We start from the raw sequence: 14,250 nt of genomic DNA on the forward strand, positions 1-14,250 counted from the left end.
GCATGGCAACTGTGCAGATCTCTTGAACACCTGTCTCGTTCTGACTAATTCACTTTGCCAAACATGCTCCACAGTGGACCCTTTGACACTAGTTGTACCCTGAATCATGGAGAGCTCTCCAGTATCCTGCCTTACTTTTAAACCAGCATTGTTTGGCCAAAAATACGTAGGCCACATATCATCATTTTATGTCAGGTCTTCTCAACCAACTGTTTACCTCAAGTTGCTATATTTGACCCAGTGGGTCCATGTAGGGGCTCAAAAGCCCTCAGAACCTCAGCACGAGATGAGACTTTGCAAGTGACCAAGACAGTGAGTCATCAATATACATTAACAGAATGGTATTAAGAGCTATCATTGTATTGTATTGTAATTGCATTTATATAGAGCTTACTACCCCTGATGAGGCGGCAAAGCGCTTTTCTGTCGAGTAGCACGCTACTCCGGAACCCAAGAAGGATTAGTGTTGAATTAGTATAGTGGAATATGAAAGTCATTTGAGTGGTGGATAGGTTAATCAGTTATTTGGATTCAGAAGGATAGCGGAGGGATAGAAGAGGGAAATAGGTTTGCATTTATATAGCGCTTGTTACCCCTGATGGGGTGATGAAGCGCTTTTTTTTACGAGTACCACGCTACTCCGGAACCCATAAAGGATTAGTGGTGAATTAGTATAGTGAAATATGAAAATAATTTGAGTGTTGGATATTAGTCAATTATTCGGATTGAGATGGATAGGGGAGGGATAGAAGAGGGAAAAAGGTTTGCATTATATGGCGCTTGTTACCCCTAATGGGGTGTTGAAGCACTTTCTTGGTGAGTAGCACTCTATTCCGGAACCCATAAGGATTAGTGGTGAATTATAATGATACAATTGGATTCCCCTACTTTCGCCCGAGAATGGCAGAGTGCCATGACTTTCCCTACTCTTGCTTCTCTGATGAGGGATAACAGGGGAGTGTTCCTTATTCTCTCCTGGTATGAGGGATTGAGATGGCTTTCACTACCCTCTTTTGAGTTGGAAAAGCCTCATGACTTTCACTTCTCATTCCTGGAGTGGGATAATATGTTGGATGTTACTGCTCCGCCCTGAGCCTGGGTGTACCGGTATGGTGGTGTTCACTACTCTCTCTTTGGTTAGAGAGAGAATGATGCTTCCAAAGCTCTCCTTTAGGTGGACATGGTTGCCAAGACCAGATTTACCTCAGACAAAAGTATGTACATGTCCACCAACTGCAAGCATCCATCTATAAATGAAACACTCTTCCTCCAAGGAGCCAAATTCGCCTTCTGAGATCCCTTGTCAAGAGCTACACAGCATGAGACTACACACAAACATCATGGTGACATGACTTTAAAATGGAGGACTCATCATTCCCCCCTGCACTTTAAATGACACAGGTAACAAATGTATGACATGTAGAAATAGGGTCAGTGAGCTAGGTATCAATTAACACTAAAACCACATAATGCACTTGACAATTCTCAAATAAAGTGGCCTAGTCACAAACTGCACTCTGTAGCACGTTTAGTAGTACTACAATAGAACTACTCATGTATTACAAAAAGCTATTCAGTAACCTGGCGCAGAGATCTACGCCCCTGCCTCTCCTTTTTTTTCCATGCGGAGATCTACACACAATTGCAGAGATGGCTACACCCATTCGCATATGTTTTTGTAGTAAATGTGGGAGGAGCAGGTGGGAGTGTCTGGAAAATAGGGAATACTTACTACAAAATGGGAGGGTTCTAAGGGTCGCTAAGTGGTGTGGAAATATCCTCACACATGCAAGTTTACTACTAAGTTGTAACTGTGGAAGGTGCTGTGGGGATGGATTGAAAAACAAGGCATATTTACTACAAACTGGGTGGGTTTTAGAGAGGATTAAGGAGGGATTAAGGGAGTGTTTTGGGGAACAAGCACCCACCCACAAAAGAGTACGCCCATTGCTTTTCAAAAACTGCGCTTTTAAAGTTAGTACCCACAACACTAGTAAATGCACTACAGCTCAGTCTTGGAGTAAGTCAAGCTTCACGCATGGCCAACCACTGGTACTGCAAAACAATCCCATAGAAAATAATACAGCCACCAATTACTACAGCAATATATTGGAAAATAAAAGAGCATCATTTTTTTGCTTTTTTAAGGTCCAATATTTTTTAAACTATACGGAAATCATGTGTAATGGTATTACAAGGTTTTTCAACATCCAATAGATTTTCTTTAAAGCTAATCCTGTTATATTGGCTAGCAAGGCTCACAACACTAGCAACACATCTAGTAATGAAAGGAGGGATTGCTCTGAACCTCACCGCCCATCTGCAGGTGAAACACATTTCAAAACCAACCAATCACATCTAGGCTGATCACATAAGAAATTGAATTATACACCAAACAACTATTTCTACCTTCATTTTGTCAGTGAATGTGTTTGTGCCTTTACCTCTCACCTTGAGGAATAGTTATTTCAGGAGGAAATAGAGGGCTTACAGGCAAGGGTTCAACATCTTTGGCAAGTCCAGGAAATCAGTCCTTGACAGGTACCGTTTCTCACCTGAAGTGAACATTGACATAGTTGCAGGCAGGGAACAAATGATTGATTCAGGCTTCCCTTGCCCCTGTAAAAATACTGGCTGCACTCTATTTCATGGCCATTGAATCTATCCAGAGGGTCAGCTCTGGCAATGTGGGCAATAAGCAGCTTATCACGTGCATCAATAGCAAAGTGCAGCAGTTTAATGCCATGCCTCAGTCATACGTGGAAAGGAAACGAGTGGCAAGGACATTTTATGCCTTTTTAGGTCAAGCCTTTTCACACGCTCGTGCGTGTGAAAAGGCCTACGGCTTGTGGTTATGAGCAGCAGCGCGCAGTGCGCAATCTGTCAGATTTCACACACGAGCGCAGCTGCTTTCACTTCACGGTCGCTTTAACTTTTCTACAATTTGCATTCGGTTGTAAGCTGCAGTGAATCCAATGCTTGCCATCCATATCTAGTTTCAGTTGTAGCTCTTGCTTCCTAGTACTACATGCAGATCTAAGGGGATATATATATTATATTATGAGACTCGTATACTCTCTTTTTTTGTTTTTTCCACCAACGCTTCTGGTAATTGTGGTGAGTATTTAAAAGCTTTTATTGACGAGATGAGCTTTTTGTATTCAAATTGACATGAAAAAGGGACTCACCTACCGTGAGCAATGCCGTTTTGTCGAAACGCAGGGGTGGTTTAATCGAGTGCAGCAATTTGTTTTGTTTTGGAAGAAATATTGGAGAATTACGATACTCCTCCCACTTCTGCACTAGCTGTTAGGCGCGCCCCTATCTAACTATCTATCAATCTATCCATCAATGTATAAATGCGTGTACTTAAACTTCGACCTACCAATAACTCTTTAATATCACTTTACTTGACCCTTAAACCTCATTTTCTAAATGACATAGATATTGAAACAAAAAACTTTTAAAAAGAACTCTCGGTGTACTAAATGGCTATGTAAGACTTGTGTTGTAATCGCCATCATGTAAAACAACGTGGTGTAAAAGTTACATACCCCGTGGGGCCAGTGTAAGTTTCCCCCGTGTGTTGCCATTTCTTGCTTTCCCCGCGTGCTGCCACTTCTAATTTTCACATTGTTAGGCCAGGACTGGCTTTCCCTGTGTGGTACTTACTTGTAGAGGCTTTCCCTGGGCCCTGTCATCGATAGCTTTTGCCGTGTGGTTCCGGCCCTGTGTGAGGTGCCAGTTCCCGACTTGACATATGGTGCCAGTGGTAGCTATATATCCACGTGGTGCACATGGCTGCTGTCCCCGTGTGCTGACAGTGGTTCTGTGCCTGTGTGCTGCTAGTGGTTCTGTCCCCGTGTGGTGCCAGTGGTTCTCTCCCTGTGTGGTTCCAGTTCTCGCCTTCTTGTGTTATGCCAGTGGTTCTGTCCCCGTGTGGTGCCAGTGGTTGCTTTCCCCCGTGTGGTGCCAGTGGTTGCTGTCCCCCGTGGTGCCAGAGATAACTTTCTCTGTGATGCCAGTGGTAGCTGCTCGCGTGCACTCTACTCAAAGCAACATAAATACACTACACATAATACCACTCAGTGCACTCAATGCAACATGCACTCCACACAATACCAATCAGTGCCACATAATTACATGCCACATAATTACACTCTACTAAATGCAACATAAATACATTCCACATAATACCACTCCATGCCACATAAATACACGCCACATAATTACACTCTGCTCAATGCAAAATAAATACACTCCACATACTACTACTCAGTGCCACATAATTATATGCTATATAATTATACTGTACTCAATGAAACACACACTCCAAAAAATACTACTCAGTGCCACATAATTACATGCCATATATTACACTCCACTGGATGCAACATACACTTCACATAATACCACTCAGTGCCACATAATTACATGCCACATAATAACACTCTACTCAATGCAACATAAATACACTCCACATAATACCACTCAGTGCCACATAATAACACGCCACATAATTACACTGTACTCAATGCAATATAAATACACTCCACATAATACCACTCAGTGCCACATAATTACATGCCACATAATTACACTCTACTCAATGCAACATAAATACACTCCATATAATACCACTCAGTGCCACATAATTACACGCCACATATTTACACTCCACTCAATGCAATATAAATACACTCAACATAATACCACTCAATACCACATAATTACACGTCACATAATTACACTCTATTCAATGGAACACAAATACAGTCCACATAATATGACTGTGCCACATAATTACACGCCACATCATTTCACTCTACTCAATGCAACATAAACACACTCTACAAAATACCACTCAGTACAACATAGTTACATGCCACATAATTACACTCTACTCAATGCAACATAAATACACTCCACATACCACTCAGTTCCACATAATTACACGCAAAATAATTACACTCTACTCAATGCAACATAAATACACTCCACATAATACCACTCAGTGCCACATAATTACACGCCACATAATTGCACTCTACTCAATGCAACATAAATACACTCCCAATAAATGCACTCTATGCCACATTCACCAATCAACATAAATGCACTCCACACCATGACATAATTTAACTAAGCATAATTTCACTCAACACCACCGTTCCGGGCTACACAATTCAACTCCACACATTTCCAATACACACCACAAAATTACACACCAAAGAACATATTTCAACTCCACTACTCCACAATCCACAACGTACCTCCAATTCAGAACATATAGTGGCACCACCTGAGCACCAAGCATCACTCACCACCACCATTTTGCATCAGCGCACCACCTAAGCATCACCATCACGTCAGTCTGCCTTTGGAATCTGGCATCCGTTGATTCTCCCCTAGTGTCCGTACGCTGCTCATGTTCTAATTAAATTACTGTTTTACAACCTCCACTCCCCCATTATTTATGTCCCGCTCCCCCATAACAAAAACAATTATAACAAACAAGCATGACAACAGGCAGGAAGACGTTGCCAGCAGTGCAAGTACAAAAAAACTTGAAGACATTTTTTAATCTTTTTTTAATCAGGTTGTTCAGTTGTATATAATGTCGCCTTGGTTTGTATAAAGGTAACAAAAATGCTTAACACTTTTTGTTATAGCTTTTCAACATGATACACAGCAGCCACAATGCTCTACAACATAGCCAAAAGTTCCGGCTAAACACATAAGGTCCCAAAGGCGAGACCTATTGGCTATGCTAATGCTTGTTGCCTTTAGCCACGTCCCTTGTGTGGTAGATGCCATTGACTGCACCCATGTGTCACTTCAGTCACCTCACCACACAGCACACCTTTTCTGCTACAGACATTGCTGGTACCACAACAATGTGCAAGTTGTCTGCAATGTTAGTTGTTGCCTCACTGATCTATATACACCTTTTTGTGGTAACACACAGGACAGCTACATCATCCAGCAGTCACCTCTTGCAAATCGCTTGGTTGCTGGGGATTTTGGTAACATGTGACTCATTGGTAAGTAACATCTACATGTCTATCTGGGGGGGTGACATCTCAAACATACTTATTAATCATTACAACACAATACACACATTGCCCTGATACCCATCAGACATTATGCATTAAATTTGGAATAGAGACTTTCTTTCAAGACATTTCACATGTCTTTGTTACAGATGATGCATGTATGTTGTCATGCCCCATCTCCTTATAACCTACAGATACCCGACTACACTATCTCAACAGAAGTACAGAAGCAATGTATACGTACATTAGCCATTTTTGGACACTCTTTTGGGATCCTTAAGTTCAATTCAGATATATTTACCATATGGGGGTGCTGGTGTACTCCCCAGACGTTGTCTGCAGGATTGGTGTAACCTGAGTGTGTTGCACAACATCGCAAGGCGGTGGGACTTTCATATAGATCTTCACCCTGATCTACACCCACATCCAAGTACCCAGGGTGGGGCACACAATAGAGGTCAGAGTATACTGGCATGGGATCAGCTGCTTGTTTGATTGGTAAATTTATGTGGATGGGCAGTATCTTATCAATGATGAATGGTGGGCTACCACACCATCCCTATATACAATCATGAAACAACTCTGTTTAATTTGAAATATATAATCTCCAAACATACTATGCTCTAGTTAAAAATACATTGCCACTTCATTTTCTATAACATTGAAATTCTTTTATTTAAAAAAACACATAAGGAGAATACATAATTATAGATCAAGCCCTGATAGTATTACATTGTCTCCTAGTGGATGTGAGGACCAAGTTCAAAATCCTCTGTGCCATCCAAAAGCCTATTGGAGAAAATGGCCAATACAATCACAATACAAAAGCATGACAGACCACTATACCAACACCAGAAAAGTGCACGCAACAATAGGAAATCTCTTCATTCAATGAACCTTAAATGACAGCGGGTGATGCAAGATCACTGGGAGTCAAGTGCCCTTATCTGTGCAATGCACTGACTCGAAGCCTGAAGTCAGAGTCAAAGAATCTGCATGTCAGAAAAGACACGGGAACCGAACTGTTCTGAACCCTCTTTGTCTGGACTCCTCATCAATGGTGGTAGCGAATGAAGAATATTGGAACAGGGTCAACCAGGCACTGATTGATTTGCAACTTACGCATCCTCTCAACTCCAAGCTTGCACTCATATCAGAGCTCTGAAAATTCCGCGAAGTTAAGCGTAGTACTATTAAAATCCACAAATAAATAATTACATTAATAAATAAATAAAAAACAAAACTGTAGGTTTTCGAATTTTTTCAAATGTCTGCACAAATTTCAAGGCCTCTTTTGTCTATACCATGGGTACTTACAAACATTTGCCCAAGGGGCCACGAAGTACAGTCTGTGGTGTGACCGAGGGCTGCACTGATGCCAGGTCTGGGTGCGTCAGGGAGTGTCTGAGGAGATCTAAAAAACTGTTAAATAAACATGCAAGCATTTATTTGCAGGTTAATAAATGCTTGCCAGTTTAAACATTTTTTTAAATGTTAGTGCTCAGCAACTAAACAGCAGCTGGTGCTGCTGTTCACAAGGGGGCCACATGAAAAGGCCAAGAGGGCAGCAAGCGCCCCCCAGGCCATACTTTGAGTATCACTGGTCTACACCATTTAATTGATCTAACAATCAATCTATAAACCCCTCTTTTGCCTATGGGGAATTCAAGTCATGATATGGGCTGAAGTACAGGAAAATATCCACTTACACTGAGTGATCCCCTTCTTCGATAATTCTGTCCTTCAGGTGATACAAAGATAGACAGTCATGTTTAACTCAAGATGATCCGATCCCTTTACAAACAGACTACACACAATCATCACTGATGATTTCTAATGGGAAGCCATCACAGTAAACTAGTCGCCCAAAAATAAAAACGAGGCATTTTACAATAATATTTCTGTGCATCTGGAGAAGCCTGTGATGAGGTCTCCATTCCTTTAGTACTAAAAAACAATGTTCATAGTTAATTTCTGGCAACGCCCTTCCAAAAAGTGGCCCTGGGTAGGTTGCAAAAGCTTGCAGGCCAGTCCATGTACCATGTAAATCCTCATATTAAATTTTTTAACGCCAAATGTTAGTATTTTTTGAGTGATCCCAGAGCACTGTACTTTTTCAGTTCAGAAAAGTTTATTAATAAGAATAAGGGTGTCAATACAAATTCACAATATTAAATGCATTTCATACAAGAGAAATCACTGTGAAAAATTGTAGCAAAAAGGATTACACGGATTGGGCTTGAAAATAAAAAGCAAGAAAAGCAAAATGGTATACATAAATCATATAAGATAGTAAAATGTCAAACATATTGACAACGTATCAGGGGGTCAAGGGGGTTTTGAGACTTCTTGTTGAATTGGCTGCAACTGAAAGGATCGACTGGCACATGTATCAAGATACGTTGTAACCGGTAACCATAACTCCAATCGCTTTGTTGCGATATGTAAAGGGTATACAAAAGAGGTGTCCAACCTGTGATTATGGCAGACATTATACCACCACGCTTTATAAGATAGTTTAGAAAAATCTTTCCAATTAGCTGTAATTTGCTGAAACGCAACTGCTAGTAACAAATCAATAACTTTGACATTGAGCGCGGCATTTTGCCAACATGATGAAAGACTACCTAAAAAGACATGAGTATAGGAAAAAGAAATATTGGTTCTAAAAATCAAATTGATTTGGGACCACACTTGCTTCCAGAAATTATGCACAATAGGGCAAGCAAATAACATGTGAAATAAATCTGCATTTGGAGAGGAACATGTCCAACAAGCATCTGAAGCCTCCCCAAATCTTTTACTCAAATCGCTTGGTGTCAAAAAAAGTCTGTTATAAACAAAAAAAAGTGTCTGCGTGATATTAGCTGCTCTGGACGAATTACGAATTTTGATCCAGATGTTATTCCATAAGGACACTGGCCAGGAGAGTGCAAAGTTGCGCTCCCAATTCTCTTCTGTTTTGGATTTCTGCCTAACAGCACCCGTACAATGTAGGTAACTATAGATGACAGAGGCCTTAGGTGTTGTTTCTAACAAAATGTGAAGTTGTGAAGTAGAAGTGGAAATAGTGGAAGGGGGATGCATCGCAGATATCTGGGTGTGTGTATCCAACACAACTTTCTTAAGCAAGATGTATTTGTGAATGAATGAGGGAGGTAAACTAAATGATTGACTAAGTAATGAGAAAGGGATAAAATCTGACTGTGAGAAAAGCTGATATATCCAAATTAATCCCTTCTGGCGCCAAGTCTTCCAATAAAAAGGTTTATTCCCGATGAGCACGTTCTTGTTGTGCCAGATTGTGGAATGTGCTGTGGGGGGGTGAAGAAGAAGTGAGGAGGAGTTTAGATGTTAGTTTAATTATAGGAGTAGATAGGGTTTGTGGTTTACGTGAAAAGGAAAGGTATTCGGCAAAGGAAAAGGGGGACAGAAAGAGACGTTCAATTGTAGTCCATAAAGGACAATCATCTTTGGGATCACGCAACCAGAGGGAGGCCTGACGCAAAAGAAATGCTTTCTGATACGCCGGAAAATCAGGGAAATTAACTCCACCTTCTGTCTTGGGACGTATGAGCTTAGATAAAGACATTCGGGATTTTTTATTGTTCCATAAGAAGGAGGAAAGACTTGAGTTAATCCTCTTAAAATTTTTTGAGGGAATGGGGACCGGTATATTAGAAATAATATATAAGATTATTGGGGATAACATCATCTTTATAGTGTCAAGACGGCCCCACCACGATAAATAAAGGGGATGCCACTTGGCGGTTAGGTCTGAAACTTTTTGTGTACATTTAGTCATGCAAAGTGATACCGTATCTGAAATTGAGGGGGAAACATGTAATCCTAAGTACTTAATATGATTGGGACTCCAAGTGAAGTTAGAAGCACTAAAATCTGATTGAAAAGTGTACTTTGTTAAAGGTAAAATGTCGCATTTGTCATTGTTCAATTTGTAACCGGAGATATTAGAGTATTCATGTACTTCTGCTAGAAAAGCGGGGATTGAGTCATTCGGTTTAGATAAGAAAAGTAATATATCATCGGCATAAGCTGCAAGTTTGATATGCGTATGTGATGTTTGAAAACCATGAATGTTGGGGTTCTGACGTAGTTTAGATAGAAAAGGTTCCAGGGCCAAATTAAAAAGAAAGGGTGATAGGGGACATCCTTGGCGCACACCTCTCCCTAAATCAAAAAATTGAGCTACTAAACCGTTGGCACAAACAGCCGCTCGGGGATTAGAATAAAGAAGAGAGATTAGAGACGTGAATTTAGGGCCAAAACCAAACCAATTAAGGGCATAAAACAAATAATTCCATTCAACTCTGTCGAATGCCTTTTCAGCGTCTAACGCAATCGCCACAAGAGCCTGATTTAAATGTGGAGATTTAGATAGAACATTAAAAAGAAGTATTGTGTTATCAGTTATGAATCGCCCTTTGACAAATCCAGATTGTTCTTTGCCCAACAAGTCTGGTAAATAAGAGTCTAATCGTATAGCTAAAGCTTTGGCGAAGATTTTGTAATCGATATTTACCAAGGAAATGGGCCTATAATTTTTGCAATGTTTAGGGTCTTTACCTTCTTTGGGTATGAGGCATATGTGTGCTTCAGAGAAGGAACCTGGGGAGCCGCCTAATGCATTAAAAGAATCTATAAGGGAATACAATTTGGGCAGTAGAAGTTTGGAAAAATGTAGGTAAAATTCAACCGTGAAACCATCTGGCCCTGGCGCTTTATCCTTTTCGAGGGTTTGGAGTGCTTTGAGCAGTTCCTGTTGTGTTAAGTCCAATTCCAAGGAAGACAAATCTAGGGGAAAATGTTGAGGTTTTTGGATGGTAGAAAAAAAGTGTAATAAGGACTGGACAGTAGGTTGGGTTTCAGAGGCGTAGAGTGTTTGGTAAAAAAGGGAGAATTCATTCAAAATATCAGCATCTTTATACTTTAACTCCGAGTGTGCATCAAAAATAGATTCGATATTTAATTTATTATGTCTAACTTTTAAATAATTGGCCAAAATTTTTCCCGCTTTGTTCTTACCTCCATAAAATTTTGCACTAGATTTTAACAGATATAAAGAGGCATCTTCTGTAGATTTTTTATTAAATTGCATCTTAGCCTTAATGAGGGCTGTTAAACAGTCTTGCGAATGCAAAGTATAATAAGAGTGCTCCAGTCTCTTAATATCCTGAAGAAGGTCCCTGGTTAGTTTACGGGCATTCTTTCGTTTTTTTGCAACATAACCAATTATAAAATCTCTTGCTGCGGCCTTGAATGCGTCCCATAAGGTGGAAAAGGACATGGATTGCGTTTGATTCATCACAAAGAACTCCTCAGAAAAGTTAGTAAAAGAATCAGTGAACTTTGGATCCAAAAGAAGAGCATTGTTAAAGCGACATCTTTTAGGACCTTTGACATTTGGTAATATGTCAATGTTCATTGAGACAGGGGCATGATCTGATAATAAAATGGAACCAATTTCTGCGCAATGTTATGAGAGACAAATATGTAATCAATCCTGGATTGAGACTGGTGGGAGGGAGAATAAAAGGTAAATTCTTTAGTGGTGGGATTACAGAGACGCCAAGCGTCAAAGAGTTTGTGTTGCATAATAGCTTGGACAAAAGATTTATGAGGTTTATTAGGGATAAAAGTGAATTTAGAATTCCTATCCATGAAGGGATCGAAGGTCTGGTTACAATGCCCCGCAAGAACAAAGTTATCATCTATATAATGAGTAATGCGTTCGGTCAACGAGGGCCAGAAGGAGGGTTCACCACAAGTAGGGGCATAAACATTTAGAAAAGAGACTGGAACACCCTTTAAAGACAATTTAACACTTAGCCACCTACCATTAGAATCTGAATCTTGGGACAAAAGTGAATACGAGAGAGATTTGCGACACAAAATCATTACTCCATTCCGCTTGCCATCCCCTGGGGAATAGAAGACTTCACCAACCCAACTTCTTTTCAATTTTAATGATTCAGTATCCGAAAGGTGAGTTTCTTGTAGGAAAACGATATTAGCATCCAATTTGGCTAGGTGAGACAAGACTCTTTGTCTTTTAATAGGGGAATTTAAACCCCTAACGTTCCAAGTAATACATTTCAAGGACATAAATTATGAAAAGACAATTTAATCCATAGATACGAAGTGTAAGCCCGTTGCATTAAAGTAATAGTGAAATATGCAAGATAAGAAGAGAAGAAGAAAGGAATAATAGTTAAGGCAATTTCACAGTAAAGATGAGTATGGAAAACTGAGAAAATAACAAAGTGAAAAAGACCAGAAGAAAATAGGAAGAGAACAACACCCAAAGAAAGACTAAGAAAAATGCTTAGGGAAGGGGGCAGGATAACATCTAGGGAAACCAATAGGAGAGGAATACGATAGGAGAACATACCTACAAAAGGAAAGTCAGGAAAACACGATCAGGAAGAACACGAGGAGGGGCGTGGAGCCACATGAAATAGGCGACACATCCAGGTCGGCTAGACGGAAAACCAGGGAGACGTCACGAAATAAGGATAAAGAATCTGTGGAGACAAGAAACAGTAAAGTTAGGAGAGTGACTGGGAAGAACGCTAATAGAAATTTCTAATGATAACAATAAACAAGTTTATAATAACATTTGTAACTTAGAGTACAGATAAATGTAACAAGTTTATCAAAACTGGAGACATCAATTCATCATAAAAAAAACAAAAAATAAACTTCAGATGAAAAGATGAACAGAGTCCATTGAGAACCAAACACAAAGGAATACAGTCTCAAGTGTTGAATGAAGAGGACCCGAAGACTCCATATTAGTCGTTTTGCAAGAGTTCATAAAACTTTGTAGACGCAGAGGGTCTTCGTAGGTTGTTGTTCTGTTATTGTGTGTGACTTTGAAGAGGCATGGGTGGAAAAGGCCATATCGGGCCCCTAATGAACGTAGATCAGCTCTCATGTTTACGGCGGTTTGCAGTGGCCTTGGCGTAATCCTGTGCAAAAAACAAAGATGAACCTGACCAAGTGATTTTTGGAGAAGCCTTAACGCTGATAGCACCTTCAATAAATCTGTGTGCTCTAAAAAGTAAAGGATAACTCTTCTTGGTCATTGTGAGGCCAAAGGTTGAGATGGTACTCGCCCCAGTCGGTGCGCGCTGGATGTTGAGCACCGTGCCTTCAGGCCAGTGTAGTAGTTTAGGAAGAAATGACTTAAAAAAGGAGAGAGAATCAGATCCCTCAAGGCCCTCCTCCAGGCCAGAGATCAGAAGATTGTTCCGTCTGTTACGATTCTCAAGATCCTCTACCTGCCTTTGGAGTGAAGAAACTTGTGAATGCAACTGAGAAACAGTAAAGCAGGCTTCTTTTAAGGAGGTAACACTTTATTCCACTGTGGAGACCCTTGTTTCAAGTTGGGACCAATTATCCATTAAAATTTGCAATTTGGTATTGGTCTCTTCGATAAAGGGTCGGAGGGCTCTAATTTCTTCCAATAGTAGCTCCATAGATACAGGGGAGGTTGATTCAGGCGGCGAAGGGGGATCTTTTTTTAGCCGTTTGGTATTAGATTTTCCTGGGGCTGCGGCAGAGGGATCCATTGTTATCTCCAAACTCTGAGGAGTAGACGCCAAGGAGTGTTCAAGTCTAGAGAACTCAGAAAAGATCTTTGAATTTTTAATAAAGCTATGCCTTGGCTTAACCGATGCTGAGTGTGCAGCTTTTGTTCTGCCCATAAGTCGCGATCACATCACTCTTGACTGAACAAGTGTGCAAAAATGAGAGCACGAGGAGACAAAAATCATGTGAGAAGACGAACATCCATGGAAAAGAGTGATAAACCAGCAACGGACAAAAGAAGTCTCTGCGCGGAAGCACAAAAGTGCTATTTGTTTGTTGGGCGGTGAAAATAATAAAGCGTGTTAATACCTCTTCTCCCTTAGTAATGCAGATGCCACCATGGCTGTACGTTGCAAGGGCCCAATAACAGAAGCTGTGCACCGAAGAAAAAACATGCAGATAAAAGCAGGAGTCAGCAAGCGAAAAGCAACAGCATCAGATAATGCCCCGGTGCATAAGACATACGTTCATCAATTCCTGAAGGCATGAAGGGCAAAGGCAGGGTAGCATAGCATTGATGTTGACATAATAGCACCACAAAAAAGGATTACAGCAGCTCCTGATGGAAATACAATGACTA

The 14,250-nt window shown here is 40.5% G+C and overlaps 1 long non-coding RNA gene across 1 annotated transcript in view; it reads right to left on the reverse strand.

Annotated features, from left to right (window-relative positions):
• LOC146810682 (uncharacterized) overlaps positions 1 to 14,250 on the reverse strand; it is a 153,822-nt gene that overhangs the window by 61,451 nt on the left and 78,121 nt on the right. Inside the window, exon 2 of the long non-coding RNA XR_014965715.1 lies at positions 12,469 to 12,601. This is a non-coding gene — a long non-coding RNA (uncharacterized LOC146810682). The remainder of the gene's footprint in view (positions 1 to 12,468; positions 12,602 to 14,250) is intronic.

This window comes from Triturus cristatus, chromosome 7 (assembly GCF_964204655.1).
Source record: "Triturus cristatus chromosome 7, aTriCri1.1, whole genome shotgun sequence".
NCBI lineage: Eukaryota > Metazoa > Chordata > Amphibia > Caudata > Salamandridae > Triturus > Triturus cristatus.